Source organism: Poecilia formosa, unplaced genomic scaffold (genome assembly GCF_000485575.1).
Source record: "Poecilia formosa unplaced genomic scaffold, Poecilia_formosa-5.1.2 Scaffold475, whole genome shotgun sequence".
NCBI classification, from domain to species: domain Eukaryota; kingdom Metazoa; phylum Chordata; class Actinopteri; order Cyprinodontiformes; family Poeciliidae; genus Poecilia; species Poecilia formosa.
Window position 1 is genome coordinate 263435 of NW_006800414.1, and position 6242 is coordinate 269676.

Genomic DNA, 6242 nt, shown 5'->3' on the forward strand with positions numbered 1-6242 from the left:
ACACATTGAGTCCTCTAAGCTCAAGGAGTCTGCCAGTCTTTTTTGGGACTAAAAAATACTTTGAGTAAAAGCCCCCTGGATCCTGCAGGGGGTCAACAGGCAACATGGCGCCCTTGGCCAAGCAAGACATCCATCTCATGGCTTAGAGCCTGAGCCTTTACCTGGTCGTAAATCACTGACATCCTGACTCGACCAGGACCAGGAGGGTGGCGGCGGAACTGTAGTGTATAACCCCAAGTCAGTGTAGACACCACCCATGGATCGGTCCAGCAACTGAGCTGGTCTGGGATAAAGTGTCCCACCGCCAGCTCGGTATCATTTCTGAACCCCCCTACCCCGTAAGAGGGCGGGAGGGTTGCCGAGTGGACTGCCTGGGTTGAGAAGCGATGTGAGCCCGAACCCTGGAAATATCCCACTGGCCAAGAGGAGGCCCTGCAGCAGGCCGTGGCTGCCCCACGGAAGGTGTAGATGGGGCTGGATAAGTGCATGAAAAAAAACGCAGAGGCACTCCCAGCAGGGCGCTGCAATCGCCTGCGATGAAGGCCGGCCAGCTGCGGCCTGGTATGAGAAGCTTGGGCCGACCGCTCCAAGGCTGCAACCGCAGCAGAGCTAAACAACTCCCCAGGGACCACTGGAAAACTCATCAAGGTCCTTCTACAGGCTTCGGTAAGAGGAGACTGTGCCAGCCAGACCTGGCATCGTGCCTGGACAAGGGTACACAGGACACGGCCAATTTCCCTTGACAAAAGAGTAAACGCATGAAGAGATGCGTCCATCAAACCTTGAGTAGGCGCAATCGCCAAGCACTCCAGAGAGGCTGAGAGACTCAGTAATAAATGCGACAATGAATTACCGAGTCGCCCCAATCAAGCCCCTAAGTCATAAGCCAGTGGTTCTTAACCTGGGTTCAATCGAACCCCAGGGGTTCGATGAGTCGGTCTCAGGGGTCGGCGGAGCCTCTGCCGCAGAGGTAAAGACACACTTGTGTAAAGTCGTGATGACACGCCCGCTTTGCCATCACTTGCTCCAGAGGATCAAGTTACATTGCTTAGCCAATCAATGCTGCGGAGGAGCACTGATTGGCCGTTTTTTACCAAATTCTGTAGCTTTCGGTGTATTTCTAAATCTGCTCCTTAGTCGCATCTTTTCGGGGTTGGTACTACCTCTAGTGGCGTGGGGGTGGTAACACAACTAATATAATTACATTACTAAATCAGAATACCGCAAAGTCTTTTTTATTATCAATTTTTCATTCTCTTAAGAATGTAGAGCTAATTAAATGATCTAAACAAGACCTTAAAGTGGTTCCAGTTTCTCTCAATGATCAACTTGTTGAAACTGTGGCAAATTTGGGTCGTTCCTGGACAGTCAGCTCAACTTTGCTGAAAACACTGACTATATTTTGAAGAACTGTTCTCAGAGACTCTACCTTTTAAGAAGACTTGGTGATCATGGGGTGACCCAACTAGACTCTAGTTGGGGCACTCCTATGTCTTGAATTTGGGGGGTTGGGAGGAATCATATTTTATTCATCACTACAGAAGGGTTCAGTGAATGCGCATAAGAAACTGGTGGGTTTGGTACCTCAAAAAAGGTTAAGAACCACTGTCATAAGCTCTACAGAGCAGATCATCAGTCACACGACACTGAGGACGAGGACACCTAGCATTAGCTCTCAGAACCTCATCTGGAGCCACAATGAGGGATGCTATAGCAGGCTCGACAGAAGACATATGACCCAAGCCAAACTTGGGCGCATCCTGAATGGCCGCCAGGGCCCTGCCATCAGAGGTCAGCTGTGAAAAGACCTTAGTGTATACCCAACAGGCATGAACCTCCTTCACATAGTTGGCAGATGGGGGAACCATAAAGGACGACCTAGTAGTAGGACGCCAAAAGAAAGCACAGCTGGATGCTCTGTGGATCATCCATCTGCAACCGAGCAAGCGCAGTTCTCAAAGTGCCCACTATCGAATCATCCTCTTCTGACTGAGAGCAGGAAGAGATACGCGAACTGGCTGTCGACATATGCGAGCCAGATTCAAACGGATCTTGAAAATCAGTACCAGATGCTGCAAGGGATATAGCATCATCTTCTAAAACAGAGAGTCCTGAACCCATGGTCTGCCCTGGGTCCGGGTCTCCAGTCAGACTAGAGCCACCCCAGTCTCTAAAGAACTTGAGCAGTGCTTTCAAAATCTGCTCCAACTCAGAAGTAAGATGGGCCACCTGCCCAGATAGAATCCCTGGAGCTCTTCTTGGTCCTCTTACGTGGAGGTTCCATAGCCTCAGGAGCCATACGCTTCACAGGCTGGTTGACACCTTGAAAGTCAGCCAAAGAGCAGTACTNGTGCAGCGTACAAGATGGGTGTAGCCTTAGGCTGTTGAGCCACATCTGTAGCGGTCGCAGAGACAACAATCCCAGGGGTACTACTGTAGCAGCAGCAGTCAGCTTGCCCAACAGACGAAGGTAAGCAATAAAGGGGGGTGCGCGGCCGGGTAGAAAGGTGGGCAGCATTTACAGAATGCCCTTAACACACTCAAGCAATGGGTGAGCAGTCATAGTTAGGGAGTCCATCATGATCCCAACAAACGTGACTTCTTGAGATGGAACCAAGTTGCTCTTCTGCTAGTTCACACGAAGACCCAATAGGTCTATGTGATCGAGTAATGTGCGTGTGTCTGCCGCCCCCTGAGCTTGGTTGACTTGAAGTAGGTGTCCTTCAAGTTGACCAAGGTGAACCAGTCACCTGGGGAGATTGTCTGAAGCACATCCCTGATGCTCAACAAGTGGAAAGGGATTGTCTTCAAAAACACATTGAGACCTCTCAGGTTCAAAATTGGGGGGAGTCCGCCAGTCTTTTTTGGGACAAAAAAATACTTTGAGCAAAAGCCCCCTGGCGCATAGATGAGCCAATCTTCCAAGTAGGGCAGGATCTTCACCCCCTTGGCCTGCAGCGGACACAGGGCTGCAGCCACGCACCAAGTGCACACACGCGGGGACAGAGAGAGGCCGAATGGAAGAACTCTGAATTGAAAATGCTTGCCCTGAAATGCAAAGCGGAGAAACTGCCAATGGTGTGGTGCAATCAGAACATGAAAGTAGGTGTCCTTCAAGTCGACCAAGGTGAACCAGTCGCCTAGGGAGATTGTCTGAAGCACATCCCTGATGCTCAACAAGTGGAAAGGGATTGTCTTCAAAAACACAAACACATTGAGTCCTCTAAGCTCAAGGAGTCTGCCAGTCTTTTTTGGGACTAAAAAATACTTTGAGTAAAAGCCCCCTGGATCCCGCATGGGGTCGACAGGCAACATAGCGCCCTTGGCCAAGCAAGATGTCTATCTCGTGGCTTAGAGCCTGAGCCTTTACCTGGTCGTGAATCACTAACATCCTGACTCGACCAGGACCAGGAGGACGGCGGCGGAACTGTAGTGTATAACCCCAAGTCAGTGTAGACACCACCCATGGGTTGGTCCAGCAACTGAGCTGGTCCGGGATAAAGTGTCCCACTGCCAGCTCGGTATCATTTCTGAACCCCCCTACCCCCTAAGAGGGCGGGAGGGTTGCCGAGTGGACTGCCTGGGTTGAGAAGCGATGCGAGCCTGAACCCTGGAAACATCCCACTGGCCAAGAGGAGGCCCTGCAGCAGGCCGTGGCTGCCCCACGGAGGGTGTAGATGGGGCTGGATAAGTGCATGAAAAAAATGCAGAGGCAATCCCAGCAGGGCGCTGCAATCGCCTGCGATGAAGGCCGGCCAGCTGCTGCCTGGTATGAGAAGCTTGGGCCGACCGCTCCAAGGCTGCAACCGCAGCAGAGCTAAACAACTCCCCAGGGACCACTGGAAAACTCATCAGGGTCCTTCTACAGGCTTCGGTAAGAGGAGACTGTGCCACCCAGACCTGGCATCGTGCCTGGACAAGGGTAGACAGGACACGGCCAATTTCCCTTGACAAAAGAGCAAACGCATGAGGAGATGCGTCCATCAAACCTTGAGTAGGCGCAATCGCCAAGCACTCCAGAGAAGCTGAGAGACCCAGTAATAAATGCGACAATGAATTACCGAGTCGCCCGAATCAAGCCCCTAAGTCATAAGCCACTGGTTCTTAACCTGGGTTCAATCGAACCCCAGGGGTTCGATGAGTCGGTCTCAGGGGTTCGGCGGAGCCTCTGCCGCAGAGGTGAAGACACACTTGTGTAAAGTCGTGATGACTTGTTGAAACTGTGGCAAATTTGGGTTGTTCCTGGATAGTCAGCTCAACTTTGCTGAAAACACTGACTATATTTTGAAGAACTGTTCTCAGAGACTCTACCTTTTAAGAGGACTTGGTGATCATGGGGTGACCCAACTAGACTCTAGCTGGGGCACCCCTATGTCTTGAATTTGGGGGGTTTGGGGGAATCATATTTTATTTATCACTAGAGAAGGGTTCAGTGAATGTGCATATGAAACTGGTGGATTCAGTACCTCAAAAAAGGTTAAGAACCACCGTCATAAGCTCTACAGAGCAGATCATCAGTCACACGACACTGAGGACGAGGACACCTAGCATTAGCTCTCAGAACCTCATCTGGAGCCACAATGAGGGATGCTATAGCAGGCTCGACAGAAGACATATGACCCAAGCCAAACTTGGGCGCATCCTGAATGGCCGCCAGAGCCCTGCCATCAGAGGTCGGCTGTGAAAAGACCTTAGTGTATACCCAACAGGCATGAACCTCCTTCACATAGTTGGCAGATGAGGGAACCATAAAGAACGACCTAGTAGTAGGACACCAAAAGAAAGCACAGCTGGATGCTCTGTGGAGCATCCAGCTGCAACCGAGCAAGCGCAGTTCTCAAAGCGCCCACTATCGAATCATCCTCTTCTGACTGAGAGCAGGAAGAGATACGCGAACTGGCTGTCGACATATGCGAGCCAGATTCAAACGGATCTTGAAAATCAGTACCAGATGCTGCCAGGGATATAGCATCATCTTCTAAAACAGAGAGTCCTGAACCCATGGTCTGCCCTGGGTCCGGGTCTCCAGTCAGACTAGAGCCACCCCAGTCTCTAAGGAATTTGAGCAGTGCTTTCAAAATCTGCTCCAACTCAGAAGTAAGATGGGCCACCTGCCCAGATAGAATCCCTGGAGCTCTTCTTGGTCCTCTTACGTGGAGGTTCCATAGCCTCAGGAGCCATACGCTTCACAGGCTGGTTGACACCTTGAAAGTCAGCCAAAGAGCAGTACTAGGGGACAAGGGCAGAACAGAACAATTAGGGCAGGCCGCATCAGTCAAGGCCTAATTTAGGTGATCCGGCCCCAAACAAGAGGGACACAGATCATGCCTATCCTCCAACTGGAGAGGGGAAAACACACTCTGCAGCCCTGCACGTCCAGCATTTCACTCTCACAAGACAAGGTCAGGTATTGCTGAAATCGCCACTCTTGACACTTAGCCGACGAGCAAATGGACCAGGGAACCCGGTGAGCAGAAAACGCCACCAGGGGTTCCCGAGCAGAGAAAAAAACTGCAAGGAGCACTACGACCACCATAGCACGGTTGCAATATTTAATGAGGCAAGCCGAACATGGCTGCACAACAAAAGAAAGATCAAACCCGGAAAAACGGCTGCAATTAAACAAATATAGGTAAGCCGAGCACAAGGTAAACAAAAAGCAAGCCGAAACGGCTACGCTAATAATATAAGACAAGTCAACACGGCGGCACAATATAAAGAAAAAGCAATCCCGAAAACGGCTGCAATACAATCAACTAAGGGAATCCGAACCCGGCTGCCAGCCACAAATACAAGCCGATATGGCTAAGAAACAAGCTGGTCTGAGCTGGCTAACGCTGTACCACCAGCAGCAACAGGAAAATCAACGCGGGAAGTGAACGTGCCGCCGCTCCCGTCGATTAAAAAGAGAAAAACAACTTACCAATCGAAGAACAGAGTTGTATCAATGAAGAGCTTGCGCAGCCTCTGGAGGGTGAGAAAATCCTCGCAGCTCCGACCGTAGTCTCGAGGCTACCAGCGACAAGCAATAATCAAATTCCTACCATCTATTCACCTATTATGAGAAGATGAAAAGGGACTGAGCTGTCATTGTCACGTGACTATATAGACTAACCGGTGTCACCGGGGATCACACGTGACCATGTTGGTATAAGCATAGACATAATATAAGGATAGATGCCTCATGGACCGCTCGTGCCTATTGTCGCTGACGAGATTTAGGGCGGCCATCTTGGAGCGGT

General features: G+C 50.7%; 1 protein-coding gene and 1 long non-coding RNA gene across 3 annotated transcripts in view; one reads left to right on the top strand and one right to left on the bottom strand.

The window, feature by feature from the left end:
- Positions 1-6242, top strand: part of LOC107833887 (uncharacterized) — a 22554-nt gene that overhangs the window by 11948 nt on the left and 4364 nt on the right. The window lies entirely within an intron of this gene.
- LOC103156351 (uncharacterized) overlaps positions 1-6242 on the bottom strand; it is a 21268-nt gene that overhangs the window by 3405 nt on the left and 11621 nt on the right. The window lies entirely within an intron of this gene.